General features: G+C 40.4%; 1 long non-coding RNA gene across 1 annotated transcript in view; it reads right to left on the reverse strand.

The window, feature by feature from the left end:
- LOC149259536 (uncharacterized) overlaps nt 1-17,655 on the reverse strand; it is a 122,840-nt gene that overhangs the window by 60,086 nt on the left and 45,099 nt on the right. The window lies entirely within an intron of this gene.

Genomic DNA, 17,655 nt, shown 5'->3' on the forward strand with positions numbered 1-17,655 from the left:
TGGCGAAGATAGTTTTCAAATTCATTTGATGTGTATTCTTTTCCATTATCAATGTGAATAGACCCAATATGAGATTGTGCATCATTTTCAATCCATTTATGAAAGTTCTTGAATGTTTGAAAAGCATCAGATTTGTTCTTCAATAAATAAACCCAACACATTCTGGTGTAGTCATCAATAAATGTCATCATATATCTATTTCCATTTGTAGAAGGAACAAGCATTGGACCACATAAATCTGAATGAATGAGTTCAAGTTTTCTATGTGCTCTTGAATGTGAATCATGAAAACACTGTTTGCTATGCTTTCCTAGAATGCAAGCATCACATTGCTTAAATTTCCTAGGAATTGTTGGCAAACCAGCAACACCATTTTTCTTCAACAAGCGGAGGCCGTCATAGTTCAAATGTCCAAATCTAGCATGCTATAATAAACTTGATGGAAGTGTACCTTCTTCATAATGAGAATTGTATAAGAAATGTTGTGCACGAGCAAAGGTACCTTGCAGCTTGAGAAGCCTTTCTTCTTCTATTCCCCTCATGACAAGTGAGTGGTCAGATGCTTTTCTCACCTCAAGCTTGCCATCAAACATATGAATGGAGTGACTTTGCTGGCGGATGTGGACCAAGGACAACAAGTTTCTCTTGAGCTATGAGAGATATAGAACATGATGTAGAAGAAAGTCTGGAAGACTAGGCAATTTAAGCCTAATTGTGCCAAGCCCTGATGGCTTGATTTTTGATTGGTATGAAAAGTATACTGCTCCATCAACATTGTCAGTAAATTCTTCAAAAAAATATTTTCTATGAGTCATGTGGCAGGTTGCTCCTGAATCAAGCAACCAATAATTTTTCCAAGAAGCAAGTGAAGCATTAAATAAATCTTCATTTACTCCAATATTACATTGTGCCACAACATAGTGAGCGGATTCAGCTGCTTTACCTTTGTCTATGTCATTAGTTTTACCTTTCTGTTGGTTTCTTTGCTGCTCAATTTTGTCCCAAGGTAACTTGCATGTAGAGGAATCATGTGATCCATTTCTTTTGCAGCGTATGCAGTGCAAATCTGCCTTTCCTCCTTGAGAGTGTCTGCCCCCTGCCTCCGAAATATCTTTCTCTTCCTCTTCGACCACCTCTTCCTCTGGAAGAGTCTTGAGCAAGATTCCTTTCTTTATAAGCAAGGCACACAACCTCTTCAGAGGATTCAGGGGCTGTCTTCTTTCCAAAAGCTTTCTCTCTTTCAGCAAATTTTTTCACAAGAGAGTCAAAGGTAATATCTTTGAGATTTCCATTGCTTGCAATGACTCAAGATAATTGGAGTAAGTAGGATAAAATTCCTTGAGAAAAGCGATAAGAGGAATATCCAATTCAACCTTAGTGGATTTGATATCATGCATTATAGACTTTACTTTAGATGCAAGAGCAAGAGGATCATTATTTTGTAATTCAAGAGTGAAGAATTTAATCATGAGTTGAACAACTTCAAGTGCAGAATGTGAGTCATAGAGTTCTTTCAGCTTTTGAAAGGCTTCGAAAGCAGTTGAAAATGGCGAAATATGGCGACTAACCTCTTCATTTATAGATGCTACGATTAATGCATAAGCTTTTTTGTTCTTATTTTCCCAAATGGCGAGCTCTTTGTCTGAGTTAAGTTGTTCTAGTTCTTTGTCTCCGTCTCCAATGCACACTCCTTTCCACAACTCATTCAAAATGAGGGTGTGTTTTATCATGCGGGACCACTCAGGATAGTTCTCCTTGCCAGTGAGAACTATTCCCACCATGGATATGATTGAATGCATACTGTAACAAAAACTTATGCTGCAAAGTTTTACTCCTAATGAGAAAGAATATAATTCTAATATGACTGGACAACAAATACTGAGTGTAAATATATGGGCAGCGTACTACTACAAGAACTGTGTAATATGGGAGCAGCTTTAAAGATAAGCCAACACATTAATACAAAGTAGCGTTAAACACTTTCCAATGTGGATCTCCTTGCAGCGTTAATCATATAGATAAGCAATGGTGGTCATGAAGACATTCAATGTTTAAACACTCTGTATGAACCTTAAGCAGCGTGCAGTCAAACTCATAATCACGATTTGCAGAGTTTATACATTCTAAAGACAATCGAACAACATAGTTCCAACGCCCATATTAATATTTACATGACATATAAACCAAATCAATACACAATCAGTTATACGACAATGCATCACTTCACTCGCTCAAATGAATTGAGAGTGCAGACAAGGATGATTTTCACAAACCAATGCAGCAACGATGACAATGTATATCAACGTATATCAAGAGCCTCCAAACACTCAATCATCTAGCGTTCAAAAGACTTCGATGGCAGCGTTAAACAAAATATAGGACAACACTCCAGAGCAGGAGACACATGCTTGCGTTAATACCAGGCTCGCCGACGATGGCATTCTCCTGGAGAAACCATTACCAGAGAGATTCAAGTACCTCAAGCTCTCCATACCAATAAAGATTGGTATTTCACCCCGCAACAAATTATCTGCGACTGGATAGTGATAAAACCTCTAGATCGAAGAGATTGCCAGCAAACTTCGGTATGGAACCCGTGATTATGTTGCTCTGGAGATCCAGTATCTTCAATCTCAAGCTCAAAGTGCCGACACTGGTAGGTTAAGCAGAATCGATTAAAACCCAGTTGAAGTACGCGCAGGGAGGAACTGGAAAATGGAAAATGGAACTGGACCTGATAAGTTATTCCCACTTAAAAAACGCATATGACAGAGGGCGATTACTTAAAAAACGCATATGACATAGAGCGCAGTCTAGACAGAGGAATGCATATAAGACACTGCCTGGAGCAGGCTTCAGGGAACCAGGCAGAATATAGGCAGAAAACTGACACTCAGACACAAGGAGTTACATAAAGACTAATTTCGGGAGTTGGCTCTGATATCATGTCAGACCAGGCAGTAACTCCTCAAATCAATTCGTATTATTCCTTCAAGTTGGTCTTTATTATATACATGAGGGAGACTGTTCACTTCATCTCCCGATGACTGTTCATATCTCTTATTATTTATTTACATTAATTATATTTATTCACCCAATCCTTATGATTAGGCGTCAACAAAAATCAAGTGCAAAACCCTACAAGTAAACCAATACAAGATTGAAACAATAAGCAAAATGCCCAAATAGGTTTGTGGCCTAGGGCTAGAAGCCCTCTAAGGCCTATGGCTACTCCAAAAAGAGCCCAATAGGGCTACGACTGGGAGAAAACCCCCTCTAGGGGTTGCAGCTAGGAGAAAAACCCCTCTAGGGGCTGAGGCTAGGAGGGATAGGCCTCCTGGAGATTGTGGCTGCCCAAACAAAGGCCTTTTAGTCTTGCGGCTTCCCAAGGAAAAGACTTTAAGGCCTGTGTCTAATCCCTAAAGGGCTTCCACTAGGGTAAAATGCCCACAAAGGGTTGCGGCTAGGCCTAGATGGCCTTAAAATCCCCATGGATATCCTTCAAATGACTTGGGCCCCTGCAATCACAAAATTATGACAAGAAAACACTCCAAAACCACTGCAAAAGACTTCCAAAGGCTAGCGGCCCCCTTCTTTTAGTTGGACGTTGAGGAAATAGGGCTTGAAGAGGCTAGATCTTACCCTCTAGGGCCTAGATCAACCTCCTTCTCTTGAACGATTGGCCCATAAATCAATTTCTTCTTCAAACCCTTGAGGTATCACCTACACAAATGAAATAGAGAAGATCGAAGAACCCCAATGTATACAAAAATTGAAATAAAACCCCAATATTGTACAAAAAAAATCAGTATTTTAAAATTCAAGGGTTAGTGGAAAAATAACTTACAAATACTTACAAGATAAAATTTGTTCTCATTTGCATATTAAACTTTATGGCACAAGTAAATATTTTTGCAGATAGTGAGAAAATAATTTGTAAACTTTTTGCAAAGCCCTCCTGCATAAGATTTTCGTTAGATCAAGACTTGGATCCAAACAAGGGTGTGATCCCCTCACAGTCCGTGAACTTGGAGGCCAAGGGCTGGAGCAACCTGTAACTCAAGGAGCTTCAAATGATTCACACAATAGATCTATAAGCCTGGAGATATCTGTCAGACTTCGCTAGATCTAGGATGATTACTCTAGCCCAACACCTAAGGCAAGATACCTGTACCAATAGATATTCCTACTATTGGCAATTGAAATAATAATCAACATTATAGTTCAAAGCATATCAATAAAACATTCAGCACATACCAAATATCAACAAATGAAAGACACCTTGAAATGAACCCCAAATACTTTTTATTAAGTGCAAAGAAATTCCAGTGAAGCTCTGCTCAGTACATCAGATAATTGTTACTGATGAGGTTCATCATTGGGTAAAATATATGGACCTTAATACACCTCCAAGCTTACTAAAATCAACTCTTCTCATAATTTTTTACATGTTTTAATTATATTTTGCTTAATGAGATGAGTAAAAGTAAAATGTTATGTCTAGTGGTCTAATGTGCATTGATTGCAGGTCTTTGGGAGCAAATTATGACTAATTAAGGTGTAGGAACTCAAATGAGACAAGAAGGAGAGATTATAGGAGATGGATCTCCCTCATTAAATCCTCACTCATTCGAAGATCCCTCAATCAAATTACATCAGCTCGGAGTTGCAGGCAGCCGAGTCATGAGGATCATTGGCAACCGAGCCAGTGATAGTTAAGGACTAGTTAATCTTAAGATTGGGAGCCAAGCCTCCCTAGATTTAAGGAAGTTGTTGGCAACTTCAGTTGTATAAATAAGGAGGTCTAGAGCCTCATTAGGATTCTGATTTTTTATGCAAAATAGCTAAGCACTTTTGTGTTGAAGGATTGTGACAAAAACACTGTTATGTATTTTTTGATATGTTAACGAAAATGAGCATTCCATTGATCCAACACTGAGTTGACTAAGAGGGCTAAATCTCTTGGGTTAGGGCCCAACCCTAGTAGTAGAGGTTCCTCTTACTGTACTTGTATGCTTAGGTTACTTCGTAGATTACTTGTTAAATTGATTTTGGCATTGTTACATTGCAAGTATTGTTGAATTTGATTAGTTTGCTTCCATTTGTGCATAGCTTTAACAGTAGCATTAGAGATAAAGAAATATAAAAAAAGCTGATAACAGGTGGATCTTACCTCTTTCCTCCCTTCAGGGACCATGGTTTGAGGAAAAACTCCCATTCAGCCCAAAAAGATAGAATTCTGGTTTCTTATGAAACTTAAGGTTTTTCTGCTAATTAGGTTAGCATCTTTCAGTTTTAGAAGATAGGTTGCAATTGTCATTTTTGATATCTTAAGTTTTGTATTAGATTTCATGTGCTTTCATCATAGATTTCAAGCATTTCCATGCATGAACTTGGCAAATAAATGATGCAAATTCTTTTTTCCTTATATTGTTGTCAACCCTTCTTGTTTTGAAATGATTTATGGATAAATGCCAACAATAATGTGTATGTTGTAGGAGTTTCAATATTGCAGGAAGACCTCATATCATCAAACTCAGCCAAACCATACCCACCCATGATCGCCAAAGGTCGCTAAGTTCACAATCTGAGTCATCATTTCACAAGGACAACTTTCCATGCTTGTTGAGAAAATCCAACCATCATAGAGCTTCGGTTTGAGTTCTGAGTGAGTTCCAACCAATTCCTTGCCTTATTCCTCCCATCACTCACCTTCCCTAAGCTCCATACCACTGTCCAAATTAATCCTTATGCTTTCAACCTGTTCCTGTAGGAAAACAGGGGATCCTGTAGGTGAAGTAGGACATCCTTTAGACATCCTGTCGAAAGACCTGTAGTGTCTTGTTTTGAGCCCGATTTGTGAGAAATGCATCATGAAAGCTAGGAGAAGACCCATGCTTGCCTCCCAAGCCATTTGACCCATCACACCCATCTCTATCCACACCTATCCCACCTACCATGCAATCAAGAAGGATTAGCATTTATGTTTTCACAAAAAGACAAAAAGAAAAAGGTTGTTATGCTTATTCATGTGCACAACAATTAAGCGTTTGATTAAATCAGATTTCATGCTTAGGTTAGTTAGGATTTCACAGGTGTTAAATTAGAATCCTTCTGAAGCAAGGTATCTTAACAAATAGCTAGATGAGTTGTGTGTTTTAGGCATCTATTTCAGTCTTTCATTACTGCAATAGGTAGCATTTCAATCCTCTCAATTAGGGTAAAATTCCCCTTTCTCAATTGGTAATCAAACTTCTTCTAAATCAATAGAAGGCTAATTTGAGAAACCCTAGTGGTCTATCACCTAGCTCAGCAGTGACAAAGAGTGGACCCATGCATCTATTTGTGTATACAACACTGTCACCTCCAAGTTTGTACGACCCCGAGTTGATGAAGTAAAGTTGGTAACCCCAAGAGTTGTTGCATTCTTGCTGCAATACTGGTGCTCATCAGTTACATCATTCAAAGATGAAATGAGGAGCTTCATAGCTTCCTTATATAGAAAATGAGAGAAGAAAAGCCCCCCCCAAGTGGAAAATAACGGCTAGTTGGATTGATCCTCATCAAAATAATCTCATCCATCAATCTTCATTTGAAATAACTTGATCTCCTCCGTTGATTGAATTTTTATTTTCATTTTTTAGGAAAAATCGAATTTCTCTTAAAATCCCTTTTTCTTAGTCCAAAAAATAATATTTTGGACTTTTATCCTCAAAAATTTCACTTTGACTTAACCACCAAGGTCCAAGGGGTCCATTTTTCTTAAAAAATCCATTTTTCCCTTCATGGAGGACCTCCAAAATTGAAATCATTTTTGACACACGAATTTTTTACGATTTTCCACTTGGAGAGAATTTATTTTCTCTCAAGTTAATTTTTGACTCAAAAATAATTATTTTTCTCGCTAATTATTTTCTTTTTATTTTTTCCATAAAAATTAATAAAGACTCAAGAGGCGAATAAATAATTTTCAACCCTCCAAATGTGTCTATAATAAAATAATTTAGCCATGGTGTCTAAATATTAGTAACCATGCACTAAAATATTTTTTACATGTTACAATTTAATTTAACCCTTAGAAGGGGAAATACACATTTGACCTAGACCCTCAAGACATTACACAATTCTACGACAAGACACATGATCTAGGATGAAAAATACAAGACTCGATAAACACTAGGACTCACCTAAGACCTTGTCAATGAATTCCACCCTAGCTTTGGGGTATATCTGAGAGAAACTTTGTCGATTATTTGTTTTTAGAAACACACATAATTCGGGGAGGTTAAAAAACTCCCTAGGTTGAAAACCTTTGAGAAGAGTCATAGGCTTACCTAGGTGTTGTTTCATGGCTTAATAGTCATACTAGAATCATTTACAGTATAAATTTGCAGAATTTGGGTTTACAATGATGACACTGGAAGCTGAATGATGACAATGATCTGAAAATTTTTGACCCACTGCTTTGTACTCTGCTTATTGGACTGTTGACACAAGTGTGGTCAATAGGTGGCATTGGCTTTGGTGCAATAGTCCTCAGACAACTCCTAGAGCATGTTGTTTTTCTATGATACTGGTGTCTAGGATAGAATCTCAGATCACTAATGCTACCAAACAAAGTATCACAACAAGTCTACTTTGCACAATGGAATATAAAAAATAGTAAATATACTAGTCCACAAAATATAAACAATTTTTTACACAAATATGTACAATAACCCAACTTCATTATATTAATCCAACTGAATAATACGATGGTCTAGGGCTCCCGTACCAACGATAATTGCCCTCATACATCCACTGATACAAGATTATACAACAACTAAGGCTTGGTGTCTATCATGATGACCACCAATCTATCCTGAACAAGATACTCTGACCATTTGGCTTTAGCACGCTCTCTCAGCTCCTCTCAGTCGTACCCTGAACACATCTGCCCGGTCCTTTGGCTCCCGATCTGCAACATCTGCCTCTATTAATGCTCCAAGTCCATCTGGTCACTAAATCTCGGCTCCAATATGCTCTCTCGTTGATCATTTGTCCTTCAACGCATCAACACATCAAGACTCTTGTCGAGTTGTTCACAACTCTGTTTGTGAACAACTCGCAACTGCCCACTGTTGCTCCTCAACTACTCAAGGACTTCTTCCTGCTATAGTTTTCATGTGCTGCTCCAATGAAGACTAACATAGGGCAGGAGCATTGCCACCTATCACCATCAATTTTCGCTTCTCCAATGATGAACACGGGATGCAACAAACTGCTCCTCTAGCTGATCATACCTATGAGCTCCAACAACTGCCACTCCTAGCAGCCAAGTGTCCTTCAATGCACTGCACTTAGGGCTTCACACTTGGGAACTTTCATGCTGCCTGTTATCACCCCGAGAAACTCTCCTAGGTTGTATATCAGAGATGCTCGGGAACATTATAAACTCAACAAAAATGTTGGAAAATGGTGGATGAATGAAAGAAATGTTGCATATTCAAGCCAGATAACCACTTCTACTGTGCTTGACCCCAAACATGGGTGAACACCCCTAGACTACAAGGGTTTAGACCACCAATTACTCACAGTTTGAGGATAAGGTGATAATGGAGAAGACTGACCACACCTGCAGATGCACAGGACCCTGTGATGTCCGGCTGCAACCAGTTAAAAGGTCTGTAAATATGTTTTCTAATACACAAATAGGATGACAGCTCTCTGGCATTAAAACAACAGAAACCTGCATACAAATTCAATGATACATGCTAAAACCTAACACAGAGGTGGGATGACAGCCCCTCTAATGCTAAACATTAACAGCACGTGAATAAATGCAAAACAGGCACAGCCTGGAACAAGAAGAAGAAGTGGACAGTGAGCAATCAACAGCAAAATAAGCTTGCATTAGCTGAAAATGAAGACCAGACGCTGCAGGTATCACAACAGTTACAATCTCCAGAAGTTGAACCTTACAGCAAAATAACACTCATCCAACACTCATCAACCTGATTACATTGTGTCTCTGGATATATATAGAATCTGTTTACAAAGTTGCTCTGCTAGGCTATGCGTGGAGGTGTCAATAAATGACCACCAACCACATTCACAATATGAAATGGGCCTCTGTTGCAATTCTCAGAGCTTTAATGGACAAATCGGCCTGTTTAGATTGTCTGATGTCCTTCTCTGGCAGCTGGAATGAATTATGGATTAAACTCCATGCCTGATAAATGCTCTTCACTGCTCGAGGTCGTCCTGTTTTTCCTTCGGCCATTCTGTTGTTTAATGTGGTTGTTGGAGCCATTAACTGTGCAGGCATCGGATGATGGCTTCCTCCCTCCTTCGCGAGCTCGAGACAGTCAAAAGGAAATGAGATTTCATGGCGGGAGTAAGAGCAGGCCGGGGATAAATCTCAGCCATTGGATCGCAGAGATCAATGGTGGAGATCGGTGGTGGGAGAAATCAGGAAGAACAGACGGAGTAAATAACAATCGTCGGATCGCAGAGATCAACGAATACGATCAATTGACAGAGGCTATCGGAAATTAGCGGACGGGTGAATGTGGGCCGTCGGATCACGAAAGTGAATGGTGGAGATCGCATCGGGAAGAGCTATCGGGAGGCGGACGATCGCAGTTAACGAGGGCCGTCGGATCTGGACGCGACAGATCTGACGGTCATCGCAGACGGAAGATGCACGAAGTTCAAACAGCGGGAGAGCAGTTTAGGGAGGCGGGCGGTATTCCCCGCATCGCTTATCGGCGCTGGGCGGTTTACGTACACGGAGGCGCGATCGAATAAGGATGCGACGCATGGCAAGCAGGTCTGGCGGGAAACCGCCTTCCCCGCTGCCTAACGGACGCGCAAGTTATGGGAAGAGGGCTTGCGACTACCGTTGATCTGGCGATGGACGGTCAGATGAAAGGGAAAATGCACAATGTTTAATGTGCGGGAAAAGGGCTGCAAAGGGTTACGGAGGGGTGGGTCACATGAGCGCGGGCTCAAAATTTTAGCGCCTGGGGCCTAAAGAAAAGGAGCTATACAGAGTTTGAAAAGAAAAACAAAGGCCGTGGGGGAAAGAAGAAATTTTGGAAACAAAGTGGAGAAATCGGGGCTCAGAGACCACACAGGATTAAACATAGTTTAAAAGGAGAATGAGGGGCAAAGGAAGCCAACAGCTGCGAGCACCATAGCAACGAAAACAACATTGTCCAATCTGATATTGACCTCTAAATAATGAAACTGTAGCAGAGCTAACACTGGCTCCTTCTAGGGATGAGATCCTCCCTGCGAGATCTCAAGAACTGCAAACCAATGCCTTCATGCAAAACTCAGCTTTAAAAACATTTGCCTAGTATCCATTGGGCATGGAGTCAACTAAGCATACAATAGAAACCTGTAAAAGAACATGATTACAATCATTAAGTCTGAACAACTTAACACTTCGAAAAATGCCCATTTGCTGGGCCATCAAAATTGTTGCCTGTCCGGTTCATCATAGATCAGCAAGACATAATTTATTTGATCCTCTACCTCAAAGAGTTTAGGAGGTTTGACCTTGATGGGTAGATAGGGATCAAATTTCATTTCCCTTCTGTGTATTTTCCTCCTTGGATGTTCTTTAGAGGAGCCTTTGTATACCTGCTGAATAATCAGTGTTGCTATGTACTTATTTGTGTCATCTGTGGTCTGCACAACTAATATGAAAGATGCACCATTATATTCCTGTGCAGGGGACACAGAGACATTTTCTGCTCCTTCATCTTGCTTTGAACAATCCTCATCCAAGGAGGGATTCCAACACTGCACATCTGCTTCTTCTGTCATCTGAAAAGTTGCCCTTTCAATCTATGTAGAGGCCATCTGAGCAGGTATTAAAATATCAAGACTGAGATGATCAATTTCAGCTTTGAGCATTGAATTTTATTCTGCCTCAGTGTTCAAGGGGCAACTGTGAGGGATTGTTATTTGATTAGACAGAGAAACAAAAGATGATGGGGAGTTGTCCTCTCCCTTTTTAATCACTGGACTGGGGACAAAAGCAGGCTGAAAAATTGGCAGATCTGCATAGCCACGTGAAGATGAGTTGGCTTCGGGCTCGAATTCTTGGAGGAAGGGATCTGCTACTGTCTGGCACTGCTGGCCAACTTGTTGTTCTGCAGCTACAACAAATTGCTGAGCAGCGCCTTTGGACATTGCTTTCTCATAAGCAGCCCTTGTTAGGAAAAGGACACCTTCCAAAACATGGACCTCCTCCTCTTCATCAGGATGCTCTTCCTCCATGACTATATTTTGGCAAAGGGTCTTCACCCTTTGATCTTCGTTTGTATCTCTGCTTCTCTGCAAAATCTGCACATGCTCATGTGTTCCTCTACATAAATTTGGAGCTGGAAAAGAAATGGAACAATGAGCTCCTGCCTCCTCAAAATGCTGCTCAGCTTTTAGTTTGGAAACTTTAGAGGTCAAAAACTTAATCATCCTAGCTAATTCATCAATTCCAGAATCATAGGATGAAGAGGATTCATCTCCCTGCCTTCTTCTTTCAGCATCACCTTCGAGTCTTTTTGCAGCAATAATATTTGCTTCTACTTCAAAGGCTGCAGCTTGCATCTCAGCCAAAGAAGCACATTTTCTTTTTCTTAACAGCAAGCAGAATTGAGAATTGAAAGCATTAGCATAAGTAATCATGGCAGAAGCAGGGGCAGGTCTTATTTCAGCTGGCATTCTGCTGTACATATGATTGAATCTGATGTTGAAATCAGACAACAGCTCACCATCTTCTCTCTGCAAGTTTCCAAATTCATCATGATAAAAGAGCAGATCTTTATTATTTCCCGAGTGCTTTAAAAATCCATCATCTAAAGCATCAATATCTGCAATAGACCTAGGGGGTAAATTTCTGAACCAATTTCTAGCCTCCCCATCTAGGCTTTGGACAAAAACCCTCATCCAAACATCCTCTTCATTGATATCCAGGTTATCAGCATAGCAATAAAAAGATTCTAAATGCTCTTCAGCTGATACTCCTCCTTCACCAGTAAACTTAGGCATAAACTCTTGATAATCTCCTGCAGGCATGGCATTCAAAAGGGTAGGCAAGACTAAGGGTCCATACCTAGCAGCAACTATTCTTTCTATCTTTGTGAGAGCTTGCTAGCCTGCCATGACTGAGGTAGGGCAAAAGGATACTGGTGGGCTGAGTGGAATGAATCAATGAATGGAATAGCAGAAACAGAGGAATATAATGGATAGCATGGATGTTTCTTTCAACTGAGGGCCGAAAGGGAAATGAATGAATAAGGAGCTTTATGAATCTCTAAAGGTGACTTTCACTAGCAGAGATACATGGAATTTCTAAGGCTTACCCGGTCCTGATGCTCCTTACTGCGATATTTTCTTCTGCTTAACGGTCTTCTCAGAATCAGGCACTAGTTCAGCTGATGATTTCTAAGGATTTCTGCGAGCATGCTTCACCAACTGCGCCAGAACTGCAATGTGGAGTCGCCAAATGATGGTCTTCCTCCAATGGAGTCGCCAGATAGATGATTACAACCAAAAACTGTGTTCAAACCTTGTCTATCATCAAAGCTTGAAGCTATGTCGTTTTCCCATGGAAGTTGAGCTTCAATTCTCCTCTCCCCGACAACGGCGCCAATAATATTATCACCCCAAGAAACTCTCCTAGGTTGTATATCAAAGATGCTCGGGAACATTACAAACTCAACAAAAATGTTGGAAAATGGTGGATGAATGAAAGAAATGTTGCATATTCAAGCCAGATAACCACTTCTACTGTGCTTGACCCCAGACATGGGTGAACACCCCCAGACTACAAGGCTTTAGACCACCAATTACTCACAGTTTGAGGATAAGGTGATAATGGAGAAGACTGACCACACCAGCAGATGCACAGGACCCTGTGATGGCTGGCTGCAACTAGTTAAAAGGTCTGTAAATCTGTTTTCTAATACACAGACAGGATGACAGCTCTCTGGCATTAAAACAACAGAAACCTGCATACAAATTCAATGATACATGCTAAAACCTAACACAGAGGTGGGATGACAGCCCCTCTAATGCTAAACATTAACAACACATGAATAAATGCAAAACAGGTACAGCCTGGAACAAGAAGAAGAAGTGGACAGTGAGCAATCAACAGCAAAAGAAGCTTGCATTAACTGAAAATGAAGACCAGACGTTGCAGGTATCATAGCAATTACAATCTCCAGAAGTTGAACCCTACAGCAAAATAACACTCATCCAACACTCATCAACCTGAGTACATTACGTCTCTGGATATATAGAGAATCTGTTTACAAAGTTTCTCTGCTAGGCTATGCGTGGAGGTGTCAATAAATGACCACCAACCACATTTACAATATGAAATGGGCCTCTGCTGCAATTCTCAGAGCTTTAATGGACAAATCGGCCTGTTTAGATTGTCTGATGTCCTTCTCTGGCAACTGGAATGAATTATGGATTAAACTCCATGCCTGATAAATGCTCTTCACTGCTCGAGGTCATCCTGTTTGTCCTTCGGCCATTCTGTTGTTTAATGTGGTTGTTGGAGCCATTAACTGTGCAGGCACCGGATGATGGCTTCCTCCCTCCTTCGTGGGCTCGAGACAGTCAAAAGGAAATGAGATTTCATGGCGGGAGTAAGAGCAGGCCGGGGATAAATCTCAACCGTTGGATCGCAAAGATCAACGACGGAGATCCTTGGCGGGAGGAATCGGGAAGAACAGACGGAGTAAATAACAACCGTCGGATCGCAGAGATCAACGACTACGATCAATTGACAGAGGCTATCGGAAATTAGCGGATGGGCGAATGTGGGCCGTCGGATCGCGAAAGTGAACGGTGGAGATCGCATCGGGAAGAGCTATCTGGAGGCGGACGATCGCAGTTAACGAGGTCCGTCGGATCTGGACGCGGCAGATCCGACGGTCATCGCAGACGGAAGATGCACAAAGTTTAAACAGTGAGAGAGCGGTTTAGGGAGGCGGGCGGTATTCCCCGCAGCGCCTATTGGTGCTGGGCGGTTTATGTACACGGAGGCGTGATCGAATAAGGCTGCGACACGTGGCAAGCAGGTCCGGCGGGAAACCACCTTCCTCGCTGCCTAACGGACGCGCAAGTTACGGGAAGAGGGCTTGCGACTACCGTCGATCTGGCGATGGACGGTCAGATGAAAGGGAAAATGCACAATGTTTAATGTGTGGGAAAAGGGCTACGAAGGGTTACGGAGGGGTGGGTCACATGAGCGCGGGCTCAAAAGTTTAGCGCCCAGGGCCTAAAGAAAAGGAGCTATACAGAGTTTGAAAAGAAAAACAAAGGCCGCGGGGGAAAGAAGAAATTTTGGAAACAAAGCGGAGAAAGTGGGGCTCAGAGACCACACAGGATTAAACAGAGTTTAAAAGGAGAACGAGGGGCAAAGGAATCCAATAGCTGCGAGCACCATAGCATCCAAAACAACATTGTCCAATCTGATATTGACCTCTAAACAATGAAACTGTAGCAGAGCTAACACTGCCCTCCAACAAACCTCAAATGCCCAATACAACACCAAACATCATGTCCTTCAGACTTGCTCAATCATCATCAACCTAGAGCTCTGAAGATCTGCCCTTTGTTCTACAATAGAGGAGCTATTGCACAAATCTAAGCTCCAATAGACTGTTGTAGCATCTGCCCACTTGTTAGGGCATCCAACACCTAGTATCGCCCTTCCTCTTGGCTGCCAACAGACTCCCACAAAATGTCCTCTTCTAGGACACCATCCTCCTAGCAAATCTCATCAACTCAAGAGGATGACCAAACTGTCCTGCAACCTCTTGCACATGCAACTATTGTTGATGAACTTACTCTTAGGATGATCCAAATTTGTCCAACTGGACCTCCATCTAATCTGATCAAAACTAGACCCAACACCTAGCAACAATGGAGAAATGACATACCTTTAAACTGTTGTTCATGGACTGAATTCTGGTCACTGGTTAGGGAACTCCTGTAGCGCACAACAACCCACCATCTGTGACCAAAACTACCACAAAACATTGTGGTCTTCTCCCTTCTCCAAGTCTGGTAACTCGCTGCCCCAATGTTACTTGGGAGCGGGAGCGAGGAGCGGGAGCGGGAGCGACATTTTCAGAAGCTCTCGGTTTGGGAGCGAATCCCGGAGCGTTTTTTATAATATATATATATATATATATATATATATATATATATATATATATATATATATATATATATATATATATATATTGTATTTTTTATATTTTGATACATATATGTCAACAAAAACATGTAGAATAATGAATTAGATATAAAAAACATAAAAAAACATAGATTGAACCATACAACAACAATCATCTAGAAGTTATAATCTTCATCAACCACGTCCACAAGTTAGTAACATAGTAACATACAACATATTGAGTCTCATGATTCATCAATATTAAAGTTTCAAGCTTTCAAAATTCAATATATAACATTTATCATCATTGATCACCAAAGTTGTACTTGTAAGCTCAGTGTAACCATTACAACAAATAATATCTAACATGAAATGAAATGTTATAAAATGAAATGAAATGAAACAACTTTCAACTTTCATGAAGCATCATATTCATAATTCATTACTAATGAGTTATAATTGCCAACTTCAAACTTAAATTGTCATATATTGTTTAAAAAAATAACATAATAAATATGAAAGAGACAATAGTTATAAAAGCTACTAGAAACTAGAAAAGAGAAGTAAATCTATTATCTATTTCTTATGCTTGGGCCTCTTGCCACCACGAGAAATGTCTAATTTTTTAGTCTTGTTGGAAAATCAGGATCTTTGTCATTAATATCACCCTCTAAGCATTAATATCTAGAGGTATCTTTTTCATTACCTTTGTATCTGCATAGGGATCTTTGTCATTAATATCACCCTCTAAGCATTAACATAAGATAGAACAAGCATAGCATGTCAAGTCAAGATTTTGTTTGAGTGATGCGTACATTTTTAGGAGGGTCATGATAGAGGAGTTCGACAAACAATGTCACTAACATCAAGGTACATAGAGGGATTGGTGCTCTTGATTAAATACGAGTTCCATACCCTAATACATGACAAAATTCAATGGAAACATTGCAATCCCCCAATCCTGAAATCCTGAAAAACTGATAAGTCTGCTGGATTTTGAATGAAATCTAAAATTCTACTTTTTCCATATGAAATCCAATGAGGCCGGAACCACTCTCAAACATCCTGAGTCATTTCATGGTAATGTTAAAAATTTAAGTAAAAGGATGAAAATGAATATTAAGGAGAATGTCACTTTTACTTTAAAAATTTAACATGGTATTAACATTACCATGAATAGCATATCAATACTAGGGCCTAGACTTGATCATTAAGCTGCCCCACTCAAAAATTATTTGTTTCTTTCAAAAAAAATTGCATTTCAAACATTACTACAAAAAAAAAAATTGCAAAAAAGGCAAAACGCTCCCGAAAAGGCAGGGAGCAAAATTTTTTTTAGGGAGCACGCTCCCGAGTCGCTCCCGCCCGGAGTGTAGATTGGGAGCGGGATCGAAGGGGGGTGGGGGGGGGGGGAGCTCCCCCGCAACATAGCGCTGCCCTAACTGACTGCTCCAGCACCCTGTTTTATGCTTGTTTAGCCCTCCAAACAGCCACTATAGGACTGAGGCCTAGTCACCATAGGTCTGTCACCCTCCGGGCTTGTTCAAGGAAGAATTATCATGCCAAAGAAAGCCCAGAACAACTCCCTCTCCATTCGTCATACCTGCAGATTGACACGCCCTTCAAACAGTTATAAAAAAAGCCTTAACGTCTCCTCTCTCCTTCGCTAAAGATGCTAGTAACCTGCAGCCTCAACAGAGATGTAATTCTCCTGCAATCATACCCAAAACAGTCCACAAAACCCTCTAGCCTAGGTTTTGGAGTATGTCCTAAGCTAAAAATCTCAACAGAGCATGGCAGTCTCATTTGACGACCTTTCACATTTCCTAAGGAAATTCATAGTTCCCAATGCAAAGTGGTCTCAGTGGTCAAAAAGTCAACATGGTCTCAGAACATGCAATTTGAAGAGAGGATCCATGCCACATCAAATTTTTCCAATTAAAGATGGTAGTGGATAGTTACAACTTTGTCAAACTTGGTCAACTGGTCAAAGCAAGTTTCCAAGTGACAAAACAGGGGCAGCATTGGGTTGTTTCTAACATGCATTAGGTCTAAAGCGGTATACTCAATGCGAGAAACTGTCAGACATGGGATTTGGGTATATTAACGTATTTGTGTATTTGTAGGACGTTCTCCTATTACTATAGGAGATATTATGTAACTTGTCTCTCTTATCTATATTGGAGTTGTGTTCTATGCTCACATTGGTATGCATGGTGTGTACTCTGGTTTTTTATGTATTTATTCATAACAATCACTTATAGTTTGATCCTTTGATTCCAGTTGCCTAGTAGACTTGACACCAGTCTTAATCTTCTTATCACTCCATTTATAAAACCACTTTTACTATTTGTGTTGCTAAAGCTAACTCTTGTTAATCACCTTGAAACTCTTCGTAATAAGCTTTAGTAATCCTTAGGGAAACACCTCTTAAGCTGGAGAAAAAAAAAACTTAAAGAGTAGGAGAA

Source organism: Pinus tabuliformis, chromosome 6 (assembly GCF_031772625.1).
Source record: "Pinus tabuliformis cultivar Carrire ecotype Pingquan chromosome 6, CPIR1, whole genome shotgun sequence".
NCBI classification, from domain to species: Eukaryota; Viridiplantae; Streptophyta; class Pinopsida; order Pinales; family Pinaceae; genus Pinus; species Pinus tabuliformis.